Raw genomic sequence first — 24,278 nt, 5'->3', positions numbered from 1 at the left:
GAGGACCTCCAGCAGATACCTGAAACCTCCAGAGAGAACTGAACCCTATATACACCATGTTTTTTTTCTTATACATACATATCTATGATAAAAGTTAATTTCTAGATTAGGAGCAGTAAGAGATTAACACGATAATAAGAAAACAGAACAATTATCACAATATCCTGTTATGTGACTGTGGTCTCTCTCTCTCGAATATCCTATTGTACAAATATCCTATTGTCCAGTGCACACCCGTCTTCTTGTGATGATGTGAGACGACAAAATGGCTGAGATGAAGTGAGGTGAGTGACACAGGCACTGTGACATAGGGGTAGGCTACTACTGACCTTCTGAGGGTAGGTCAGAAGGAGGATCCTCTGCTTCCGGACCGTGTGACCGTGACCACGGGTAATTGAAACCTGCGAAGCCGAATCGCGGGTAAAGGAGGACTGCTATATGCTGCCGTCCAGCAACCCCTACGTAAAAGCTACCATCGCCTCTGCTTGGATTCAATGATCCACCTCACAATCATCTTCTCTCTTCTCTCTTGTCCATCACGTACTGCTTTCCAGACTAGACATTTTCAGCCTAGAATCTGAAACAGCCCTGAGTGTCTCCGGTTATTTCAAAATGAGTTATGAAATTCTCAAAACAGATCAATGTAATAAGCATGTGCTATAAAGAAATCGGCAGTGTAGGGTGTCAGGAAACCTCAAACCCTGGAGATGATGTTGCAATTCCCAAAAGGAAACAAATCACAGCTCAGGAGGAGCCAAAGAGGCACATAAGTGACACCCAGCAACTTCAAACACTTTGAAGACGAACACAGTAACAGCAATACCGTTAAATCTCTGCCAAGAGACCTGAGAGTCATGCCACACTGTCATGAAAGGTAACGTTTTGCAGAGGGCAATGGACAGACAGGAGAATATGTATCCTTTTCCACAGGACAGAGAGACTTCTGCTAATTCCACTCATCACCTCACCCCAGCGATTTCCAGTCTTTGACAGGGCAACCTTTAATACTATATAGAATCACCTCAACAACCACAGTGAAGCTCTGGACATACATCCAAACAAAATCAACATTAATTTAAATGAATGTAATAACAAGTATATTACATACATTTTAACCCCATCTTTAAAAGTTTTTTTTTTTTAATGTTTGTTTACTTTTGGGAGACAGAGAGATGGAGCACGAGTGGGAGAGGGGGGCAGAGAGAGGGAGACACAGAGTCCGAAGCAGGCTCCAGGTTCTGAGCTGTTGGCACAGAGCCTGACGCGGGGCTTGAACTCATGAACTGTGAGATCGTGACCTGAGCCACATCCACGCTTAACCAACTGAGCCACCCGGAAGCCCCTTAACCCCATTTTTCATAGGAATGGTCAGAGGTAAATGCCACAGAATCATGGAAATAAAATGAACTATCACTACAAAAAATTTTGAAATTTAAGATTTAAATATGCAACTTGAATCTATTCCTAGATCTATTTTAGCAATCTATTCCTAAATCTATTCCTAATCCAAAAATGAATCAGACAACTAGTAGTTTCTTCTGAGAAGGGTAACAGCACAGAGGTTTCCTTCTTTGCTCTGACCACAAATTCAACCGCAGGGATGAAACAAAACGTTTTCTAGAACTACTAAGTTTTCAAAGTGTGGAGTTAGGAGCCTAAAGAATCATACTCTATTAGACCGACTAATCCCTGATGAAGACAAGGAAACTGAGTCATGAGTCACTAAGTAACTTGCCTAAAACCAAAATAGCTAATTAGTAGCAGAGCTAGGGACTCAGGTTTCTGAAATTCCACAGGAGTGCCCTTTCCACTATACCACGCGGAGGACGACAGGGGATGGTTGGAGAGTTTGCAAAAACTCAAAATGGACGTGGCCCATTACACATCTGCCCAGAGTGGTTTCATCTTACATGGCCTAAGGACTCTCATGTAACAAGCTACGAAGCTACGAAGCTACAAAGAGTCACTTTGTAGTGGTGCTGCCTTTTTTAATGGTAGTGGCTTTTTTTTTTTTTAAAGACATGTGTGATCAAACTGATTAAAATCAAGTTGGAATTAAAGTGTACACATACCAACAGTAATCCAAATACCATTGAAAGAAGTCACTGGCTTTCTGGGTCAAACAGTAATTTATGGAAAAAATATCCATAGAATGGATGTTTTTAATGGATCCAATTACCAATACAATAGGCACAATAAGGAGACTACCTTTAGAATCTGTTTGGTAAGGACCTGAGGTCCCCAGACATTAAAACAAAAAAAATATATATAAAGACCACTAGCTTTAGTAGAGAAGTTCTTTGAGCACTGCTCCCAGAAACAAAATACAGCAATGAAAGGACCCAAGATTATACCCCAACGCTGACTGACCCAGACACAGCAAAGAAGGAGAATTCTGATTGGCAGAACGTTAGAAAATCCAGGAGGCTTTTCTTCCTTTTAAGCCTGGGATAGGGAAAGCCATGACAGGTGACAGAAAGGGGGTTGCAGAATAAAACAGAACATCAGAAGAAAAGGAAGTAATGAAGCGGCAGAGAGAACAGGTGATGTTAAGGGGAAGGCAAAATGGTACACTTTATCCAAGAGGGTAGTGGGAAAGCACGTGCCATCAACAGAAGAGAGTTTAGTCAAGACATAAGAATCAGACTAGATGGTTTAGGGTATCTGGAGATTTCCGTGTGGGTGCAAACAGCGGCTTCTGTCTATATCAGGGCTGGTCTTTTGCTTTGCCCATTAAAGAACTTGATTTTCTGAGTTCAATCAGGACCGACCAATGCCAACTGAAAAACTATACCGAGAAGTCTAACTGTCAATGGGACTCAGCTCATTCTCAACCCAAAAGGTCTAATGTCTGGGCAAATCGGTTTAATACTCAAATTCTGAAGAGAGGGGATTAAATCACTCGACCTACTGTAACAAGACAAGACTAGCCTGTTCACACATTGATGCTTCTGCTGCCTGTTCAGGGTGGCCTTTAAACATTAACTACATTTTTAACTCTTCTTTTTTAGTATTCCCTGTGGCTGCCACACACTCCTAGCGGTACAACAATATTTCTTTCTAGCGGGTACGTCCATGATTCTGAATAGTCATGTATTTCAAAAATGGACTGGATTTTATAGTAGCCCAGAAATGCAGGCTGAGACATACCTAACCAATCACAGTCAGTCAAGTGGAAAAATCTAAAAGGTAGATGGGAAAAGCAGTTAAGCGGAGCTTGCAAATCTTTGGGCCAAATGCAGTTTGTGGTTTTTAAATTTCTTCCTCTGCATAGTGTTTTTTTCCCCAGAAAAACCTCAGTAAACAACATCTAAAAATCAATAAAGTGCACATAATGGTGAATGGTTACAATATTGAAAATGCTAACACTGATAAGCACTTCTCCTTAAAGCTCAATTAATTAATAAATATTTAATATTAATCTATAAAACAAAACAATGGCTAAATATAAACCATATCAGTTATAAAATCTGGTAGCAGACAGTAAAATTCTTAAGTGGTTTTGCCAACAAAAAAAAACATAAAAATGTGTACATTATTTGCCATGATGCATTAATCTTTCTCCTGGGAATTCAACCCAAAGGAACAGTCCAAAGATGAAAGATGCTACCTGACAAAGATATTAATGGCATTTTATTTATAATAAGCAAAAGCCCTGGAAACAACCCACATAATCAACAAATGGAAAATGCTAATATAATGTATTATTAATTCAGTGGATTAGTTACACATCTGTTAAGGGCACCTGGGTGGCTCAGTCCAGTGAGCGTCTGACTTCAGCTCAGGTCATGATCTCACTGCTCATGAGTTCAAGCCCCACATAGAGCTCTGTGCTGACAGCTCAGAGCCCGGAGCCTGCTTCGGATTCTGTGTCTCCCTCTCTCTCTGCCCCTCCCCCGCTCATGCTCTGTCTGTCTCTCAAAAATAAACATTAAAAAAATATACACATCTGTTAAATTTATACATTCATGAAGACTCTAGAAACAGGAAAACTATACCTAGTGGTATATGTGGGGAAAAGAGCAGAATAAAAAGTGTTCTCGCACTATATTATTGTATGAGCATTATTCTATACAAAGAGCATGTTTATAGTTGCACAGTTAACAGAAAATTTAGAAAGAATATAAAAGGCAGTGGCTATGCTATCATGGTAGAACAACTGCTGTCAAGATTTGTGATGCATTTTAAAAACTAAACTATGGTTGTTTTAAAAAATGGGCTTCAGTGTGATACCCACAGTCGTAAGAGTCAAGAATTATGGGTCCTCATCCATATGTCACGGATACCTCATCACAAGCAAAGTATGCGTTTGTGAGACCAATGTCCTCAAAATGGCAAAGAAGAGAAGACGATGGGTCATTCACAAATGTCCTTGTGAAAAAATGTACTTGTATTTGGTAACTGAGCACACAAGCAAATCAGAGTGTGTTGCCTACACTTTCCTTGGGGATCTGCAGCAAAGACATGAGGGAAATTAAGTGGGTTTGTGCTCCTGCCCTCTTTATAAACAACCTCAAGCAACTCATGGACATCGGCAAACACGTACTAATTACTATAGGATCAACACACTGGATTGTAAGAACCGCAAATTTGTCCTACGTCTACAAAAGCCGTGGGTTGCGTTCAACATTCAATGTTGGTGAAAGACAGATGGATGTAGGTATGTTACAACAGTCTGGTAGTCACAGGCCTCCTTAAGTAAACAACTACCATGTTTTGTCTGACAATCACCCATCAAGTTAAGTCATGTATCGTCGTCTTTTTGGGCTGATACATTAAAATACCACAGGCTGGGTAGTGTATAAACAACAGAAACGTATTGCTCATAGATCCGGTGGCTGGAAGTCTGAAATTAGGGTACCAGCATGGTCTGGCGAGGGCACTCCTCCAGATCACAAACTTCTCACTGCATCCTCAAATGGCAGGAGGGACCAGGGAGCTCTATGAGGTCTCTTTTAAGAAGAATTTTTTTAACGGTTATTTATTGTTGAGAGACAGAGAGAGACAGAGCACGAGCAGGGGAGGGTCAGAGAGAGAGGGAGACACAGAATCTGAAGCAGGTTCCAGGCTCTGATCTGTCGGCACAGAGCCCGACGCGGGGCTCGAACCCACGAACCCAGAGATCGTGACCGGAGCCGAAGTCGGATGCTTAACTGACCGAGCCACCCAGGTGCCCCTATGAGGTCTACTTTAAAAGAGCACTAATCCCATTCATGAGAGCCCCACCCTTGTGACCTAATCACCTTTCAAAAGTCACATATGAATTTCAGGGGGAGGTGGTGGTTGGGGTGCCACATTCTGACCATAGCACCACATCAGTGGATTCCAATGGTAGGCCAACATTCAGGCTTGGAGGAAAGGAAAATGGAAGAGGAAGGAAGAAAGTACTGGAAACAGGGTACCATTGTACAGGGTCCCATAGGCGGGACCTTCAAGCCAGAGCCAAACACTATGTACACACGTAATACATTCACACCCTTCGCCTCGACTCTCCCACAATCCAGTGAAGCAGAACACACAGCAAGTGTAAGTGCTTCTTTTGTCTTTAAAACTATAAGCAGCTTAAGAAACCATTTACAATGAGCAGGACAACCTTTGAGAAGAGCTCAGGAGTAACCTCCTTTTTATAAATACAACCTAGATACGTAACGATTCAGTATAAACCAGCATCCTATCTTACTGCACTGATTTTTTTTTTTTAAGTTTCTGAAATTACTTGGTTTCTTCTGTATTAACATCCTTACCCTTACCTACTTTGAGCCTCAGAATCCAGTTTCCCCAAATGATTTACCTGTTATGAAAGCACAATTTCAGGGGCACCCGGGTGGCTCAGGCAGTTAAGCGACCGACTTTGGTTCAGGTCATGATCTTGGGGTTTGTGGGTTCAAGCCCCGCGTCGGGCTTTGTGCTGAGAGCTCGGATCCTGGAGCCTGCTTCGGATTCTGGGTCTCCCTCTCTCTCTCTCTCTCTCTGCCCCTCTCCTGCTCGGGCTCTGTCTCTCTCTCTCAAGAATAAACATTAAAAATAAATAAATAAATAAGCAAAACTTCATAAACCAATGAGTCCTCACCTTCCAAAGAAATTTGCAAAGAATTCCCAGAAGACGTAATGTAATTAAATTGTAAATTAAATACACAAAATGTAATTAAATTGAAATAGGAAAATATTTCAGGAACAAAACCCCAGAGACCTTCACGGCAAATCTATTCAAAGTCCTATGTCTTCAAAAGTAACCTGAGTCTTGATATTCACACAATTAACATTCTAAATATTCCTGCTCTGAACATCCTGCAGTCAGCAACTACTACTGTTCAAATAAACTCGGCTTCACACACGGATGTCTGGTTCACACATCATCTTGCTTCTCCCCCACTTGGACTTGCTTCCCACTGAGCTGTAATATTTCTTACAAGCTTTACCAGGCTGTGTCTCAAAACACAGAGAATGGGTTTCTCAGTTCAGAGGATTTTTGACATTCCTCTGCTAAATGAGGTGGGAGGCATTTGCATTGCAGTGGTGGTTGCAAAATCCAGCTTTCGCTCCCAAATCTCAGCACCACTTCCCATCCCAACACTCTCTCTGTCTCTTTGTCTCTCTCTCTGTGTGTCTCTAGGAGCTCTGGATTCGGTGGCCTACACATTTCTCTTATCTGCTCTGCAAGTCTACCTTGCCTTTGCTGGCATGTCTCAGAGCTTCATATGAAGAAATGTAACCAAGGTTATTTATGGGTAGGTCTAGATAACACTATTTCTAAACAGAAGCCAAAGACAAGTATACCCAGCGGGCAACATGACACTTGTAAAGTAAACCAAGTGAGAGGATACGGTTGGTAATAAAAAGTTTTAGTTTACAGTTTGAGGGGGAAAGCTATAGGAAAATCTGCTTCTTAGGTTTCAGTGGGTATTTTCTGCTATCTAAGCCATACGGCCGTAAGAGAATCTGAAAACCATGGAATTAAAGTTATCCAATGTTAGGCAACAGGATAATCAATACATCCGCCCTCCTAAGACTTAAAATTTGTAACAAAATTCAGCAATTTAGATTTGGCCATTTACCCAGTTCCATAGTAATTATTACTTATGATTTGACTCCAAGATAAAAACTATAAAACCTCGTATCAGTTTTCATTTTATTTTTGTCACTGTTTTGTTTTCACATAAGGGTAAAGATGTATTTCAGTAAGATACAGTATAGTAAGAAAAATATGAGACCAAGGAAACAAAGAAAGGATGAAAATGACCTTTCTTTTTATTTACAATGGCCTTCAGAAACCAGGAAAGAAAATGATAGATGGCCTTTGTTTTATTCAACTAAAGAGGTAAATAACAATACGTTCTGAAAGTTTCTGTCTTAAAATACCATCATTAGTAATTACAAAAATCAAACTGTAAACAATTATGAAACCAACAAAATGAAGATTGCAAAACCCAGCACTAGCAGAATAGGAGGACACTGGATACTTAAATATTAATGACGGTACTATAAACTGATAGTCTTTCTAGAGAGCAATCTGGCCACCTGTAACAAGATCTCCAAGCAATTCATGCTCTCTGACTCAGACAGCCTACTTTGGAAACCATAGCCCAAGAAAATATTCTCCAAGTAAATAAATGTAATTTGTTCCACGATGTTTGTAACAATGCTATTTACGATGGTGAAAACTGGAAACAATCCAAATACCAAACATTAGGGAACAGTTACGTCAATGATGGTATAAAAAATGGATCACCGATCCCTACCCCTTGGTCCCTTCCTGTAATGTCCCCCTCTACGTCCCGGCGACTTGCCTGGGAATCCTGTGGGGTGAGTGTAGGCCCCTGACTCATTGGGTCTTTGGCTTGGCCACGTGATATACTTTGGATAAACTGGACATGAGGAGACAACATATTTGCCACCTCCAGACAACAGTTCTAAGTGGGACTGCATGCTTCTCACCATATTCCTGTGATCAGCCTCGAGAACAGAATGTCCCGGATGGGGGCTGTCCTTTAGCCTGGGTTTCCGAGTGAGAAGACAGAGGAGCAGCACCAAGCCCAGTCAAGCCACCAAGAGCTGCGACACATGCACAGCACTCGCCTAACATGGACGAGGAGCAAACATTTGCTGTGTTAAGCCACTAAGACGTTGGAACCCTTTTCATAACCATAGCAAGAACTATGACAATACAATAGTCCTCAAAATACAGCAAGTTATAGGAAAACATATATTTGAAATAAGCTTGTGAAAACGTAGAAGACAATAAAAAGCAGATACCAATGACATCGAGATAAAAATAAGGCACGAAGTTAACTTAGAAGGATGTAATAGTTTCTAATTACAGCAAAACCTTGGTTTGCAAGCATAATTCTTTCCGGAAACAAGCTTGCAATCCAAAGCACTCGTATATCGAGGCGAATTTCAAGAACCACTGGTTCAGTTGTGATCATGTGACATTTGAGGGCACGTGCTACTCATACTGCAAGACATCGCTCTTTATCAAGTTAAAATTTATTAGAAATGTTGGCTGGCCTTGCAGAACACTCACAGAACAAGTTACTCACAATCCAAGGTTTTACTGTGTCACTTTCTATTAATGAAATATGTACTCATATAGATCTTTAACTCTCTTTTATTTTTTTATCTTAGAGAGAGCACAGGGGAGAGGGAGAGAGACAGAATCTTAAGCAGACTTCACACTCAATGCAGAGTCTGACGTGGGCTCAATCCCATGACCCTGGGATCATGACCTGAGAGCTGAAATCAAGAGTCCAACGCTCAACAGACTGAGCCAACCAGGCACCCCTAATTTCCTTTCAAATGCTACCTTTATGTAAACATATCTTCAATAATTCCATTCATATCATATTCGTGATAGCAATAATTCGAACGCACCTTTTTCTGTATTAAATGATGTAAAGACTAGTGAACACTTGCATCAAAAGTGAACCTACTGTGCGGATTATTAATCAGTCTTTGAAAGTATCAATTTAGAGCTCATTCAATTCTTTTGTCAGACTATAAGAAAGGGAACTATAAGAAACAACAACAATAACAACAAAAGACAAAAGCAAGACTTATTTGCTGGGATAATCTACTTCCTAGGCAGAAAGCAAGATCTGAAAGAATATCAGCATTTGATAATAAAGTGTTACCTTTCAATTTGCCTTCACGACCTATGTTTAAAATTCCACTTGCAGGATTCAAGAATCTCAAAAAATGTTCATCATAAGAAACAATCTGATAGACATTTGCCATAAAATAAATTCAATGAAAATAAGCTATTAATGTGAAGATCCTCCCTATCATCTTCTATGGGATAGCAAGAAATTTAAATGTGTGTATTTTCAGCAATAAAAAAAAATAATAAAAGGGGGCACCTGGGTGGCTCAGTCGGTTAAGCATTTAAAGCGCCCAACTCTTGATTTCAGCTCAGGTTATGAGCTCACAGTTCCTGAATTCAAGCCCCATGTCCGGATCTATGCAGACAGTGCAGAGCCTGCTTGGGATTCTCTCTCTCTCTCTCTCTCTCTCTCTCTCTCTCTCTCTCTCCTGTGCTCAAGCTCTCATTCTCTCAGAAAGAAAGAAAGAAAGAAAGAAAGAAAGAAAGAAAGAAAGAAAGAAAGAAAGAAAGAAAGAAACTTAACTACAACTATAAAAATATATCCATTTGTGAGCAAAGACTAAAATATGAAAAATATGAAAAAATTTTAAATAGCTAGAAATAGACTTGTAGGTAGAGTTTTAATTTTTTTTTTAGCGTTGTAGTTATTTCAGGGCAGAGAGTTAACACTTATATTTACAAAATCTGTACTTGCTATGAAATACCTCAATGTCTCTCAGTTAAAAAGCCATCAGAAGTGAGCTTCGAGTTTCTAAAATCAAGTTCTGATAAGTATCTTCCTCAGTAAGGCAACCTTGGACTAGTAAACGAAGTGTATCAAACATAACATCAGCATTTCTTGATTATGTGAGATCATTCTCAGGAACATCAACTGTGCATATTCCCTAAGTCCAAGATGATTGATTACCTGCCAGTACTGGGGAGGAGAATGTATGCCCTCCATAGGCCCTCAACCAATAAAGAACTGCTCTGGATCCATTCTAAGGAATGTTGTCTCTCTTGCCTTTGGGAGGCAGTGATGCAGAATGGTTACAAGTACGAGCTCTGGATTCAGGCCCAGATTTGCCTCTCAGCTCCACCATTGACTAGTATTTGCATGCCAATGGTGTGACACAGAAAACTAGTACTTACTAGTTGTGGGATCCCGTCCCTTAGCCTTTCTAAGCCCTGGTTTTCTCATTACAAAATAAGTCTGTGAGAGCGCTTACTTCATAGTTGTTGTAAGGATCAGAAAGATAATCCACGTAAGTGCTTGACAAAGTACTTGTGCACCGTAAGTAGTAAAGAAGTGCCAGCTAATACTAGTCTCCGTCTGGTGGTCATCTAAGGTGTCATCAGGCTTGCTCCTTACCATCACCAATAACTACTGCTAATTTCTCCAGCCACTGGCCCCAGGTCCCCTAAGGCACCACTCCAAATGAGGCCTCCCAGGAATAATCTGATTCCTATCGATAGCAGTGCTATCCAAAAGAAATGTAATGTGGACCACGAATGCAAGCCACACAGGTGATTTTTAAGTTTCTAGTCGTCACATATAAAAGCAACGCACAAGAAATTAATTCTAATAGACTTTATTCAACTCAATATATCCAAAATATTATTTCAACGTGTAATCAATTTTAAAATATTACGTTGTTTTTACATTCTTCTCCTTCTTCTTCCCTTTTTTTTTTTCTTTTGTACTAAGTCTACAAACTCTGGTATGTATTTGAGACTTACGTCTGCCTGAACTCAAATGAGGCACATTTCAAATGCCACTCAAATGGGGCCAGTAGTGACATTAGTTTGCTTATTATTTGAAAGATTATAACCACAGAAAGACATCCCTTCCTTGAAAAACATCAAAAGCCATTTACTGAACAAACTGATGGACGGAAGAAAGGAAAGAAAGAGAGAGGAAGGGAGAAAAAACAGATGTTCCTGACCAGCACAGACCTGTGGGTCTAATGTCATGCTTAGGAGCTTGATCTATGGGGCCAGAGAGAACGGGTTCAAATCTCACTTCTTCCACGAACTAGCCGCAAGACTTTCACAAATAACCTCTTCACCTCCCGTATTTCTCGTGGACAAGCTATGGATAAAAATAACATCTCTTTCATAAGATTGTTATGAGTTTAAAGGTTGTAGAGGGAAGGGAGTTTCCATACATAAAGCTCTGCTTTGTAAAAAGGTCGCAAATGGGGACAGGAAACAAATGATGATGGGGATACAGAGCACATCACCTTGAGGTAATAAAGGGGCCATGGTGGAGGAAAAACTGATCATGTTATAGCCACAACGCCTTTGTTAAAAACGCCCCGTTACACAAAACAACTTAAACAGTGGCAGCTATTAATAAAATGATGGCAATGACTTTTCTGAAGCCCTCAATGGTTTATACCTCGTTAGCCTGCCTGCTTTCTTCTTGGCAGGATCACAAGCAAGGGGGGAACAGGGGGAGGAGGGAGGAGGGGAGGAGGGGAGGAGGGGAGGAGGGAGGAGGGGAGGAGGGGAGGAGGGGAGGAGGGAGGAGGGGAGGAGGGGAGGAGGGGAGGAGGGGAGGAGGGCTGATTGCCAGAATTGGGAAAAACCAAGATTTTTCAGTAGTGCCAGCTTCTGGCCTCAATTAGACGGGACCACTGACTACACCTAAATCTCCCCTTGAAGGATGTGGTTCCTATAGTGCCGTGAATGTAATCTGAATATTACTCTCGGCCGCATCAATACATAAAACTAGACGAGATGTTTACTGTTCCTGAAACTTTCCTGAAAGGTAGTTTTGTGAACAGATTCCTGATATTTTGTTTTAAACTTGTTCTTCTCCTGTGCTCCCATCCCTCCAAGTAAAAATCCAATTAATTAAAGTTTTTAAAAAGTTAGGTCTGGTCGGCTGATGAGGATTTTAGATATTTATCCATCTTAATAATCTAAGTCACTATACTCTAATTTATGTTGAGTTTCTTAGAGATAACAGTCAGGACTTCTCTATTCCAGGGACCTTCTAAACCAAACTTCCTCTAGAGAGAAATAATCAGTGTCCCTCGAGATTACATGTGTCTCATAAAAGCAAATTAAAAAAAAAAAAATAGGTCCTTACTAAAATGAATTCAGCTTTGACACACTTTTGTTTACTGCAAGACTTCTTGGGAGTCTTTAACAAATTCACATACACAGATTTCAAAGTGCTATGCTCATCCACTATTACCATTTTACCAGCCTACAAAAGAGAAAAATAATAACATGAATTGAGAATCAAATGATAGGGAGAGAGCCTAATTATCCCATGGAAATAGACATCCTTTACAGACCTTTGCACTGAACTTCTGGCTTGACGTGCTGCTGTGCTGTGCATTTCTCCCTTTTATCATCCCTGATAAATATCAATCTTGAATACATATATAGTAATTAACCCATCAGGACCCTCCAAATGAAGACAATTTATTAGAAAGGGAGGGAGAAAGAAAGGAAGAGAAGGGAGCAGAGAGAGGAAGAAGGAAGGAGGGGGGAAACTCCTTTGAATAACTTAGTGTAAACATCACTTCATATTCACAGCAAAGCTAAATGCCTAAACACTTTCATCAAGATGAAGGGACATGAAATACACACTTGTACCTAACCTAGTACTTGGAAAATAAGCCTCATTTTGAAAACAACCAAACAGCTGCTCCGCAGAAGCCAGCGCAATTCATCCTTTCCAGACTTTATTTTTAGATGCCTCTTAAGCAAAACAATAATTTTCTAAAGAAGATCATTAAGATCCGTAGATGCCATCTCATTATATTAAAGTTTTAATTCGTTTCAGATCAGTCCCACGTTTCCCTCATAAATCACATAATTATCTAATATTCCATAACAAATTCCTTGCCTTTGAATAAAAGAACTGATAGGACCTTTTGTAAACGGGCAGATTTTAAAACAGTACAATCTACACAGAATGTTAGTGTAACCCATGGATTTCATTTAAACACAGAGAGTCGAAAAATCAGCCCCGTTTTTTTAAATGATAACTTGGAGACTTGCGTATGTCTAAAAAAAAAAAAAAAAAAAAAGTACCTTCATCATCTAATGCACATTTTACAAAATGAATAACGAAAAAGAATATGCTTAATAGATCACAGGATTTCATTGGCAGAAGAGAATGCTAATTGCCTGCTGGAGTCTTTAATGAAACCTAATTGCTGGCTGGAGCTGCCACCACTGACCCTGGTAACAGACTAGTACACCCTTCATAAACCTAATGCAGCATAATCCTCCTTCATTACGGTTATTATAGCTCTGCAGTGGGACACGTCTGCCACAAAAATAAACTCTGCTGCCTCTTCTCTAAATGCATGTGTCACTTCTCCATCCCAGAGTAAGTAAGCGTTGATGGCAGAAATCACCCTTACAACAAGTGGTACCACTTCACAGCCCAGATCTACTCCCAAACCTAGACTCACACCCACCCTGGGGCCCTACTACACAAACCACCAGCATGCTCCATGGCCGTGGGGTAGAGGGCACAGGGCTAAAAAACAGGAAGAAGCCAAAAGAAGCAAATCACCACCCAACACCATAAGGCAAATAGGAAAAGTAAAAGAAATTATTATTTTTTTTAAAACCTGAGTTTGATTTAGGAATTCCACATGTAAACCCATTCAATTGACAGCCTATGGTTCAGATATTGAGCCCAAGAGATTGTCCCTTCAATGTGCTTTGAAGTTTTTTTGGAAATACTTACACACACACACACACACACACTTCAATTGAACACATTAATGTTACTTCTACTCAACAATTCCCCCAACCTGTTACTCTGCAGCAGGTGCTAAGACCCCAAAGAGAAGTAAATCACAAAACATATCCTTGAAGCGCTCACGACTTTGGGGAGAGGGATGAGCAAATGACCATAACACAATGTAATACGTATCAGGAAAGAACGTGTGACGCATGATAGGAAGACGGTTCAAAGTGGCAATGCACTCTCCTGATGATAAAAAGGGATTGTGATGCAAAACATCTCCGAAGACAAAAGAATCATACTAGACATTAAAAAACAAAGGAGATTATTATGTGACCAGGTGTGACAGAGAATTTAAGGGAACAGTTGCGGTAACAGTAGGAGTCAAAGCCGCAAGGTTTCAAATGTGAGAAATGTTTGCAGAAGGATGACAGGGAACCAAGAACGGCAGAGGTAAATAAAGTCAGGTTAGGTGGAAACAAGAGCATGTGTCTTTTTTGTTTTTTTTTTTTAGATGTTTATTTATTTTGAGAGAGAGCAAGAGAGAGCACGAGTGGGGGACGGGCAGAGAGAGAGGGAAAGAGAATCCCAAGCAGGCTCCAAGCTGTCACCACAGAGCCCGACATGGGGCTCGATCTCACAAACCAGGAGATCATGACTTGAGCTGAAACCAAGAGTCAGACACTTAACCAACTGAGCCACCCAGGGGCCCCAAGCGTTTGAGTCTTGAATGCTCTGCTAGGGAGTCTGCATTTAACCGTGGGCTATTTTGTGTGTTTTTTAAACTAGGTATTTAAAAAAAAATTTTTTTTAATGTCTATTTATTTTTGAGAAAGGGAGAGAGACAGAGCACAAGCACGGGAGGAGCAGAGAGAGAGGGAGACACAGAATCTGAAGCAGGCTCTAGCTGTCAGCACAGAGCCCGATGCAGGGCTCAAACTGACGAACCGTGAGATCATGACCTGAGCCGAAGTCAGACGCTTAACCAGCTGAGCCACCTAGGCGCCCCATAAACTAGGTATTTTAGACCTACAGGAGAATATAGTAAACATACATGTTCCCACCACCCAGCTTGGGAAAAAAAAACAATAGCACATCACATCTCAGCCCTCACCTCCACCCCACGCCCCATGCCCCACCCCCTGTATTTAGTGTTTATCCTTCTGGTGTTTTCTTATACTTTTACTACTGACACACAAGTATCTCTAAACAATATAAAGTGGCAAGACAGATTTCAAGCAGGGGAGAGAAAATATCAGACGCGTTCAAAACAAGCCTCTTGTAATGCAGGGGGTGGACCGGCCTCCACAGCTGGCAGCAGTGGGGCAGGCGACAGAAAGGTGTCGAGATAGCTGTCGTCGCTGAAGGGCTGTCATAATGAAGAGAGAAGGGGCAGCCTCAGCCTTGGAGGCCATTCCTGGGGCAAGGAGGAAGCAGACCCGAATGAACCAGCAGAAGAAAGGCCACAGTCTGCGCTGAGCCCTAGGCAGGATGCGGGGAGGAGTGGGGCAGGTGGCTGGCTCGGGCTAACACCAAGGAGGGGAATGAGGCAGATCAGCCAGGCCACAAAGCACAACCTGGTAAGTGCCAGGAGCACTGGGGCAGGAGGACCTGACCCGGGAATGAGCTGGGGGTAGGCTGCCCAGGGCGGCGAGTCTCAAGGGATGGTTTTGACAGGCAATGCTGAGTGTGAGGATTCCTGGGCAGGGCAACAGCATAACCATAGGTGGAAGAAATTATTGGGCCTGTTCAGGAAGCAGCTGCAGCTCGACAGAACCCCGGCGAACAGGGGGACATAAATCTGAAGAAATCAGAAGACCATTTGGGGGATTATTCATGGAGAACCTCAAATATCAAGATGACGTGTGTATCGTGTGTACACGTAATTCATCATCAATTTCACTTTCACGACCATGAAATCTGCCTTAATCCCTCTTACTCGGGAACTAACATGATGGCAACAGCCAATCCTGTGATTCGGGGGATAATATCAAAGATACCATTGCTACTTACGACAGTTCTACATGCAGGACAGACTGTCTTGGCTAAAGGCAGGGAGGCTGGCAATTCTGCTGTGACAGTGTCGGAGCGTCTCTCTCGCATTTTAAAAACTACAAACTCAGGGGCGCCTGGGTGACTCAGTCGGTTAAGCGGCCGACTCCGGCTCAGGTCATGATCTCGGGGGTCTGTGAGTTCAAGCCCCGCGTCGGGCTCTGTGCTGACAGCTCAGAGCCTGGAGCCTGTTTCAGATTCTGTGTCTCCCTCTCTCTGACCCTCCCCCGTTCATGCTCTCTCTGTCTCAAAAATAAATAAACGTTAACAAAAAATTAAAAAAAAATAAATAAATAAAAATAAAAACTACAAACTCAGAGGTTGAATAATGAGTAATTCTGCCTCTTCCTCTTTAATATCAGGTACAAAATGCGTAGCAAGGAAGTGAAGCATATTCTAATAAATGTACCTAAACCTGCAAAAACAATTTTGTTTTATGCCTTAACCTCCCCATGTTCCCACTTGTGTGATATGTACACTCCCTTCATCCCTGGGTTTGAAAAATGAGGGGAAAAAAATGATCACATCTTCAAAAGTTTCCAAGTAAAGCAAAATAACCAGGTTCTTAAGAACCAGAGCATCAATAACTTCAGGAAACAGCTTAGGGATGTGACTCATCTCCTTAAGTAACAAGTAAGATGTGTATAATGTGTAGATACTGATGTATATCATGTGTATGAACTGATGCCTGTTTAATTTTTAAAATCACATACAGGGGCGCCTGGGTGGCGCAGTCGGTTTAGCGTCCGACTTCAGCCAGGTCACGATCTCGCGGTCCGGGAGTTCGAGCCCCGCGTCGGGCTCTGGGCTGATGGCTCGGAGCCTGGAGCCTGTTTCCGATTCTGTGTCTCCCTCTCTCTCTGCCCCTCCCCTGTTCATGCTCTGTCTCTCTCTGTCCCAAAAATAAATAAACGTTGAAAAAAAAAATAAAAAAAAAATAAAATAAAATCACATACAGTCATTAACATGACATCACTTTCCCAGAGCACTGAATGTCCTATCAGAGAATAAGTAATAAAACCTCATCCCATCCTCTGAACAATAGAAAGAATAATTGTACCCATTTCACAGGGTCACTGAAAAATTTAATAAAATCATTTCAAGTGCTATGAATGCTGGGATGGAATCAGCAGCAATACAGGTAAGCCATGGTGACTGGTGTCCTACATCCACATAGGATGGAGATTCTGGTTCTGAACCAACTAAATGGGGTTCCTGGTGGAGAAGCTTGTAACTCAGTACAGGAGACAAGGAGACAAACACATATGATATGATGAGACACAACTTGCCAACACAGGTAAGTGCAAAGTGCGTTAGGACTATAAAGAAAGGAATGCCTAACCGGTGGTGGGAAGGAATGTCAGGGAAGGTGACGCTCTAGTGGAATGCATAGGGGCCACACAGGTAGGAAAGGGGAGAGGTCAGTCGGGTGAGAGTATGACGAAGAAGAGGGGAATTAACTGTCACCAAGTCTCAGGTCGCTAGCACAGAGAGAAGGCACGGCAGATGGGAATGGGAAGGTAGTCATGGGGTAAAGAAGCCTCATCACACAGGTAATAAGAATCAAGAGAATTTAAATACTTGTTTTGTTTAAAAAAAAAAACACCTCTTTGGGAAAGGAAAGAGTAGATGAAGGATTTATTAAAGGCAACCTCTGAAGCTCTTGCATGATCCCAAGAGGCAGTGGGGATGGAGGGAGGGGAGCAAAGTGAAGATATTTTGGAGATGCAAATTCTAAGGGTCATAGGACAGATAAGGTTCATTATTGGGGTTTACAAGCAGAAGTTGAGGGGTGTTAAGAGCGTGGTGTTGAAGAGAACTCCAAACGCCGGCTTTCAGCAGCTAACTCAACAGATGGCAGGGTCATAGACGCTGTTCAGTTTGACACACGTGGAATTTGGATACCCAGAGACATAGAAGCACCAGGTAAACCAAACTGATGGAAACCAAGCAGAGGGGGGTCTGGATTGGCGATGAGAACCAAGCAGATCCACCGAAATGGAAACATGTCGTTCATGCTCTCCTGGGCCGGACTGGGGCTAAGTGGTTGTTAAGTGACTCCAGGCCTCTCCAGAGCCCACAGACTACCAGCAACAGGACCATTCAAACCAGTATGGTAAAAATCTTAAGTGACTATGAGCCTGAGGACAGGGCTGGACGGACTCCTTAGCTCTGTGATTCTCAAAATGCAGCTGGTCAAGGACCAGGGCTGTTAGCATCATGGGAGTTCCTTAGAAACACAAATTCTTAAACCCCACCCCAGACCTACTGACTCTTCTAGAAGCTGGAGTGGGCATGGAGAATAGCAATCTGTGTTTTAACAAGCCCTCCGGGTGATTCTGGTGCCCACTGGAGTTTCAGATCTACTACTGCCTTAGCTAATGCCCCAATTACTTGAGTGGAAAGGAGTGTGAAAAAAAGAATTCCCAGGAAATAGATTTCTAAAGACTTGAGGAAATTAAGTGTAAGTAAAGGATAAAGCATTAGGAACTTGTGCTAATTTCCAACACCGAGGGAGTTTTCCCTGTGAGCTAAAAGTTTGTAAGGCAAATTAGATCAAAGCAAGTGGCCCACACAATAAAGCTTCCTAATTTAGTAATGTGGTTCAGTACTAAAATTTCAAACATCACAGATGTGAAGAAGATATTCTGCTCGTCAGAGGATGCCACACCATCAGCCGATCTCTTTCTCGTTTTCTCATCAGACGCCTCCCAACATCAAGCATTTATGGGATGGCCACCTAGGGTTACAGGATCTCTGGATATGCAATAGCCCTCTGGGTCAAGCTAACCAACCAGGCTCAGGACGAAATCTTTGAGCAGGACCTAATTTAGTCCTCTAAGGAACTAAGCTAAATTACCCACGTTATCAAACTTTACGCACAAAATTGATCTAACAATGGCCACAGTATGTTTTTGTCCAGAAGCAAGGACATTGAAACAGGTCAGACAAAGACAAAACCAAGCCAAGAAATACAGAACCAACAAGAAAAAGGGAAAGGAAATTAAAACAATGTCAATTGCCATTTATAATCCAACTAAGATGTATAACCACCCCTAGCCCACAAGGACTCACTATTACCTTTTATCCAGAGATGCTCTAAACCCTCATCTACAAGCATTGCCTCATATCCTTTCATTCAGAATTATAAATAAATCAGAGATTATTTTTATAATCAATGTGCATGTAATGCATGGCAAAGGCATGGCTGGTCTGGGGAACGTGGACTTCCTCTCCCCTCCTGGCGCAAAAATCCCAGCCAGACCTGCATTTTTCCTGGGCTTTCTCCCCCTGACCTCTCAATGGGGTACTCACTCTCATGACCTTCTGGCCTACATGCAATCCATCCACACTGGGGATTTAACCAATTCTTGGCTATAACAACCCATTCTGCTTCAGGACCACGTATTACACGCTACAAACCTGCTCTACTGATGTTTTCCAAGCTGTTCCTTTCTTCTAACAGTCCCTCCTGTTGGGAGGTTGATATGAAGATCAATGAGTTAATGTTTGTCAAATACTTTAGGCTTCTCAGATGAAAGGCAACATTAAAGTTCAAGAGACCTGAGCTGGCATTACACTAGAGGTGTTGCAGTTGACTCTATATTTGGGCTTCAAAGAAGGAAAGAAATCAGGGCTGCAAAGACACTCCTTTGTGAAGATTGGCTAGCTTCTGCATTCTTGCTAAAATAAAGGCAGGCAGATTTGTTCTCAACATTCTTTAATTAACTGGACCCCAACATTAGAAATACAAGGATCTTTACATTAACACCAGACCCTTGTTTTCGTAAGTGGTATACAGGGAAAAGGATTCTTTTCCCTGCCCTTCTCTAAGTGGCTTTTCCTTCCCAAGCTTCCCTACTGTCTGATCATGCAATTCTCAACCTCCTCCTATATAAGGGGCCACATGAAAGCTGCCAGCCAACACATTTGCTTTGAGCCAACAGACCAAAAAAAAAAAAAAAAGAAAGAAAGAAAATAAAAGGTCAAAGACAAAGCTTTATGTGTATGTTGGCATGCATGTGAACTCAGGCTACTGGAAAAAAAAAAATGACACAAAGAGCACATTCATGGCCACATATAACTCCTCAAACATATAAATAGCCATCCTTGACCCAACACCTACTCTGTGCAAGTCACTACGTCAGGAAGGGAACATAGAGCATCGCACTGAATTCACAAATACCCTGGCAAGTCAGGTACCACTGGCCCCACCTTGTAGATGAAAGAACGGCACTCCAAAGGGCTGCAAAGTTTGGCCAATGTTACACAGCTGAAAAGAGGCGGAGCTGGAATTCAAACCTAGCTACATTTCAAACTCCCAAAGCTGGATCCCCTACTCCATCCAGCACACTAATAGACAGGAAAGCTGTAGAACTTGGTACACACCCCTTGGACTGCTCAGGAAGCACTTGGTGGTGGTGGTGGGGGGGGGGGGCTGTGTGGCTCAGTCATCTTGATTTCTGTTCAGGTCATGATCTCATGGTTCATGAGATTGAACGCCGCATCGGGCTCTGTGCAGACAGTGCAGAGCCTGCTTGGGATTCTCTCTCTTCCTCTCTCTGCTGCCTGCCCCCCTCCCCACCATGCTCTAAATAAATAAATACTTAAAAAAAAAAGAAAAGAAAGAAAGAAGCAGCAGCATTCCAGGGGGTTCAGACAGGGCAGGGTAAATTAAATCAGTAAGGGGAGATCTTATTTCAAACATCGGTTTCAATCTCCTCATTACCAAAACTTGTTTTCCCTGGTTCTTGTTTAATCAGCCCAAGCAGTAATGATTTAATTGGCTAATTAAGTATTTCATCTTATCTCTTTCCCTTGTCTTATCTCTAACAAAGTGCACAGCACAGAGCTGAGGCATAGAATGGGTTCCAATCCTACACAACCACTGGCGACTAAGAAATCCAAAGGCAGCATAGCAGGTGAAAAACAACAAGAATATGGAACCCAGGTGGGCTACACTGTACAATCAAAGGGTTTATGTTTGCTTCTCTGGAGAAAAAAAAAAAAAATCTCCATAGTTCTTGACCCCTGGCCCATCCATTCAGGACAGACAGCAACCCTCCTAAAAATTCTGATTTTTCTCTGAATTATTTAGGTTCTTCCATAGTAAAACCGTCTAACTGTTCTCTTTCCATTCGAGCTGTCCGGCCCACACAGGGTACACACCCCTGAATAACTAAAGTGTGAATAATAACTGTGTTTAAACCAATGACGGAAGGCGGGCAAGTACGGGGATTGGCAAGAAAGGGCTTCCCCTCAGCCATGTCTGTGGTGCAGGTCCCACACCTCCAGTAAAACTCCTGTCAAGGGGCTGTTCTTGAGATAAGAGAAGGTGTTTGTGGAGGGGCTTGGATAAACACTCCAAACTGTACTCTCTCAGCTCTGCCATGTCAGCCAGGACTCAGCCACTCTGAAAACTGGTACGGTCCCACTTCAGCCCAGGGAAGAGGCACCGTTGAAAGGCAACCCACGTACAGAGTGCTTACGGTACAGTGAGGAACCCTCTAGGCAGGATCTGCTGAAGCCTGGACCATCAGGCTATACCCCAACTTGCCCGAAGACACTCCTGTTCTTGTAAAGTTTCCGAGAAAGAAAAACTAATCCTTACGACTGTGCTAAAGCAATAATGGCGTTTCAAGGGAGAGAAAAACTGTAACACACACATGACACGTACATGGGCTCCTTCTGCACCTCGCGGCCACCCATTTAGATCAGGCAGAAGAGCATCATGTCGCTCAGCCCCCACTCATTAAGGCTATCATTTCCGTGGCACAAGCTTTTAACCCCGTCACCAAAAGATAAGCGGCTTTAATGCAAGGTTCTGTAAAGTTGCAGTATTATCACCTACTGCTGTCAAGTGGCTCTTTAAAAGGGAATCAAGTACCATTCTAATGAAAACAGGCACAGGCCAATTAGTGCCAATTAAAATGTTGATGGTCGCACAACTGCTGCTTGTGGAAACAGCAAGGCATGCAAGGGTGTCCAAAAAGAGAGACTCATAAGAGGGTAACATGCTTCTAGTTTAATTTCTGATATCTATCTATCAATCTATCTATCTATCTATCTATCTATCACACCCCAAAGAGCTGGGGCTATGATCTCTAGTTCAAATAGCCAGCTTTTTGAACTCCTTTTCTGGATGACTCTCACTTTGCACAAGCTGCTGCTTCTCCCTGGAATGCACCCCCCTCATCACTCCTACAGGTAAGCACCACTGTAACCCTGTAAACTCGGGGCACACCTCACCCCCTCATCAACAGAACCAAGCCTTCTCTGACTCTCAAAGCACCTCTCCCTCACTACACTATAACTCTTATCAGCCTGTGGGTTTCCTCCAGGAGGCTGCAGTTACAGCTTGCTGAACTACCTTTGTATCCTGTTTCCCTAGCACAGTCTAGAAGCTCAATGCTAGGTTTGTTGAATGAATGGGTGAACTAAGCCATTTTAAGAAATTAACTCATTGCTGGAAACCCTGTAACCCTATATTCAGCCTGCAGTCTAGAGATTCCTCGCCTTCACAAAGAGCCTGCAAGGGCCAGTTCCTGGACAGACTGAAGCCCAAACCCCACAATCTCCTTGATTTGTAGGTGGGGTTGGGGGGTGGGGGGACAGGAACAGAAGGAAGTGTTAGGGAATGCTAGGTAGGGGGACCACTACCTCCCTACTCCCTCAGAAAGGTGTAAAACTAATAAGTATTCAAAACCCAGACTTAGGGGTCATGCCCGGGAGAGAGGAGAGACTTATGAACAACACCCTCAGAACTTGTTCCTACTCAGAACTTTGAAAGTTTGAGGTGCAAACCTGTTCTGAAATTATGTGGCCCCAGGTTTTGTCCCTACGAGCCAGCCCGACCACCCGAGTAGGGGCCAAGAAGGCCAGGAGTTTGGTGGCAAGGCTGGGGCCTAGTGGGAGCGCATAAAAACTCCTCTGCCTCCCAAGATCCCGTCCCCCCTGGGCAGGCGGGGAGCGGAGTGGGGCCGGGGAGCAGCGTTCCTCTCCCGCCGGAGCCAGAGCGACGTCGTTCTTCTCTCATCTTCCGGCTCCCACCGCTCGGGTCTCTCCAGCTGCCCTTTCCAGGCCCTCTCTCGGTTCCCAAAAAGCAGGAGGGAACGGGGAGGAGGGGGGCGACGGTGTGCCTTTAACCGCAAACTCTCTCCAGACAGCGCTCACCTTCCACCTTCACTGCCCAGACCAGACGTGCGCCTCAGGTCGGGCAGCTCCCACCGGGACAGAAAACGCCTGCGGCCCGGCCACCTCGCGCCCCCCACCGCTCTGCCAGCGTCCCGGGCCGCCAATCGCGAGCTGGCGCTGCCGGCGTTGGTCCCCGCCGTCGGCCGGGCGCCCGGAGCGCCCTGGCGGCCCCCAACCTCGGGCCCGACTCCCCGCGCCGCAGACGGCGCTTACCTGCTTACATGGCCCCGTCGGTGCCCCGGAGTCCCGCGCGGAAAGGCTGTCGTCCGCGGCGGTGGCGGTGGCGGCGGAGCCCCAATTCCCTAAGGAATTGATTCCAGTGGCTGGCGGAGGAGGGGCGGAGGGAAGGAGCCGGAGGAGGCGAAAGGGGAGGGAGGTTTCCGCCGCGATCCCGGCGCACCGACAAGGAGAAAAGGAGAGCCACCTAGGCACGGGGTTGTCCCGCCGGAGGGGGGCCGGGGCCAGGAGGCCGCGGAGGATGGGTGAGGTGGGAGGGGAGGGACACACCGCGACCACCGGGTGTCTGCGGCTCCCCGAGGACCGGAGCCGGGAGGCCGGGCAGCGGAGCGAGGAGGAGCGCTGCAACCTGCCCCCGGACTGCGCCGGCTGCGCCCGCTCGCTCGGGGCGGGGGGAGAAAAAGTTGGGCAGAACTTTCCGGGGCCGCGAGAGCCCGGGCGGCAGGAAATGCGAGCGGCCGGGAGAGGAGGGAGGAAGGGGCCGTGCGATGGGAGGGGACGGAGCAGGCGCCGGCGGCCGTGGCTCCCCCACCCCCGGGCCGGGCGGCGGCGCAGGGGGCCGGAGGCGGAGGGAGCGCGGGGCGCGCGGCCGGGGGCGGGGAGGAATGCGCCCGGGAGGCGCGCGCGGCGGGGCGGCGGGGCGGCGGGGCGGCGGGGCGGCGGGGGGGGGGGGGCGTCCGCGCGGGGGAGCGCCGAAACTTGGAGCCCGAGCTCCCGGGCTGGAGGCGAGCCGGCCTCGGGGACGTCACAGCGCTGGAATCCGAGGAATGCCGGGCGGCAGGAGCTCCGTGTGCAGGCCCGGGAGCAGTCGCGCACTTTTGGAGCGGTGGCTTGGGGAACTGTTTAAAGGTGAGGGCTGAGGAGGGAGGACGGGTGAAACTCCCTGGAGTCAGAGACGTGGGAGTGGAGAAGGAAAAGCGACCGCAGCCGGCACGACCTAGCGCCGCTCCTGGCGGAGGCAGGGACGGGGGCGGGAAGGGGGGAAAAAAAATCCCC

General features: G+C 44.3%; 1 protein-coding gene across 2 annotated transcripts in view; it reads right to left on the bottom strand.

Annotated features, from left to right (window-relative positions):
• PTPN14 (protein tyrosine phosphatase non-receptor type 14) overlaps positions 1-23,391 on the bottom strand; it is a 178,991-nt gene extending 155,600 nt beyond the window's left edge. For both annotated transcript variants that reach the window (XM_003999294.6, XM_006942777.5), the window contains exon 1: positions 23,259-23,391. The gene's annotated coding sequence lies outside the window, so the exon portion shown is untranslated. The remainder of the gene's footprint in view (positions 1-23,258) is intronic.
• Positions 23,392-24,278: the final 887 nt, after the last annotated feature.

The sequence above is a fragment of the Felis catus genome, chromosome F1 (genome assembly GCF_018350175.1).
Source record: "Felis catus isolate Fca126 chromosome F1, F.catus_Fca126_mat1.0, whole genome shotgun sequence".
Classification (NCBI taxonomy): Eukaryota; Metazoa; Chordata; class Mammalia; order Carnivora; family Felidae; genus Felis; species Felis catus.
The sequence above is the reverse complement of the archived record's forward strand: the minus strand, read 5'-3'. Positions and strand labels throughout refer to the sequence as shown.